Genomic DNA, 2,184 nt, shown 5'->3' on the forward strand with positions numbered 1-2,184 from the left:
CTTTACACAAGGTTGGCTGCTTGGATTATTTCTTTCTGTCTCTTATTGACTTAGCCTCTATAAAATTGTGGACCAATAGACTCTGTACTAAGGTTAGGTTAAACAGACACTAACGGAGGATTTCGCCATCGGGGTGAAACCTCCAGCGGTTAGGTTAGTAGTAGTGGCTGTCTGGATTATTTCTTTGTCTTACTCAGGCTGGCAAGCCTCGCTAAAACTTTAGGACACCAATACACTCTTCTACTACCAAGGAGAGGTTGTTGGATTATTTGTTTGTCTATAAAACTTCAGGACACCAACACACTCTCTACTACCACCAAGGAGAGGTTGTTGGATTATTTGTTTGTCTCTTACTTAGGCTGGCAAGCCTCTATAAAACTTCAGGACACCAATACACTTTAACCCAGGTTAGGTTAAACAGACACTTGCGCAATGGAGCAGGCCGCTAGACACTGCTGCCGCTGCTGTAATGGAGGATTTCGCCATCGGGGCGTGACGAAACCTCCGGCCTGGTAGGAGAAGTCTTAATGGATCGCAGTGAGGATGCTGCTCTGCCATCTACAACACCCTGACCGGTACGTAAGTCGTCTACGATTCGGTACGGCACATCAGCATTCGGTGATCCGCATTTGGGACGGAGAGCCGGCACTGATGACACGACCCCCGAGTTCCTTGCATGGGTCCATTCTCCGGCGGTGCAGCAAGCTGCCCGCCAGAGTCTCGTAATATCTTTGACCGTCCCAATGCGAGCCGTACGCGGTATCGTTGCTTCTCTAGCCGGGATGCTGCCTTAGAGGCTTTCAGGCATAATCCCACGGACGTAGCCTCGCTCCACTGGCCGATCGACCAAGAACGGAACCATATGTCCGGACCTGCCGTTCCTCTCGTACTGAGCAGGACTACTATCGCAACCTCATTTTAACAGGGTAAAAAACCTGTCTCACGACGGTCTAAACCCAGCTCACGTTCCCTGTTGGTGGGTGAACAATCCAACGCTTGGTGAATTCTGCTTCAATGATAGGAAGAGCCGACATCGAAGGATCAAAAGCGACGTCGCTATGAACGCTTGCGCCACAAGCCAGTTATCCCTGTGTAACTTTTCACACTCTTAAAACTCCTAAAGTCAAAGGATCGATAGGCGCTTTCGCGTATTCGTACTGAAAATCAGGATCAAGCCAGCATTTGCCCTTTTGCTCTCTGCGAGGTTTCTGTCCACGCTGAGCTGGCCTTAGGACACCTGCGTTATCATTTGACAGATGTACCGCCCAGTCAAACTCCCCACCTGATAATGTCCTCGGCGGATCGCGGCGGCGCAGCGCCCGGCCTTCGTACGCGGGCGGCGGCGCTGTTAGCGTACCGCCGGAACCGCGTCCACTCGTCGGCCCTTCCGCCGCTTAGGGCTAAAGAGGAGACGCTCCAGAGACTCCCATTCCGTCTCACCGAGTAAGTAAAGATCAGAGTAGTGGTATTTCACTGGCGGCCGCCCCACTGGGCGAACGACCTCCCACTTATGCTACACCTCTGATGTCTCTCAAAAATCAGACTAGAGTCAAGCTCAACAGGGTCTTCCCGCTGTTTAGTGCAGGCCCGTTCCCCTGCCTGTGGGTTCGCTAGATAGTAGATAGGGACAGTGGGAATCTCGTTAATCCATTCATCGCGTCACTAATTAGATGAGGCATTTGGCTACCTAAGAGAGTCATAGTTACTCCGCCGTTTACCCGCGCTTGGTTGAATTTCTTCACTTTGACATTCAGAGCACTGGGCAGAAATCACATTGCGTCAACATCCATCAAAGACCATCGCAATGCTTTGTTTTAATTAGACAGTCGGATTCCCTGGTCCGTGCCAGTTCTGAGTTGATCGCTGGGCGCCAGCCGAAGTGGGATTGTAGTGAACGAACGGCCCGCCTCCCCGCACCTCTTACTACAAGAGCTTTGGAGGGACGGCGAACACCGCCGAGAACACGCCCGCGGCCTAGCGCGTTCCACGGAAGGGCCGGACGCCGGTCCGAGCTCGGTTTAGAAGGCGCTAGGCCACGCGCGCGCCCGCCGAAGAGAGCGCACATGTGCGACATCATCATCGCCGGACGAACCACGGCAGTTTGCCCTAACGTCCCTACCGTCACCTCGCCCAGTCCTGCGCCCAACCAGGCCGCTTCCAGCCCGACTGGCCCGATCCTCAGAG

The 2,184-nt window shown here is 53.4% G+C and overlaps 1 pseudogene; it reads right to left on the reverse strand.

Annotated features, from left to right (window-relative positions):
• Positions 1-495: 495 nt before the first annotated feature.
• LOC121856881 overlaps positions 496-2,184 on the reverse strand; it is a pseudogene marked incomplete at its 5' end in the record, with an annotated part of 3,015 nt that continues 1,326 nt past the window's right edge.

The sequence above is a fragment of the Homarus americanus genome, unplaced genomic scaffold (assembly GCF_018991925.1).
Source record: "Homarus americanus isolate GMGI-L3 unplaced genomic scaffold, GMGI_Hamer_2.0 scaffold50678, whole genome shotgun sequence".
In the NCBI taxonomy this organism is placed as follows: domain Eukaryota; kingdom Metazoa; phylum Arthropoda; class Malacostraca; order Decapoda; family Nephropidae; genus Homarus; species Homarus americanus.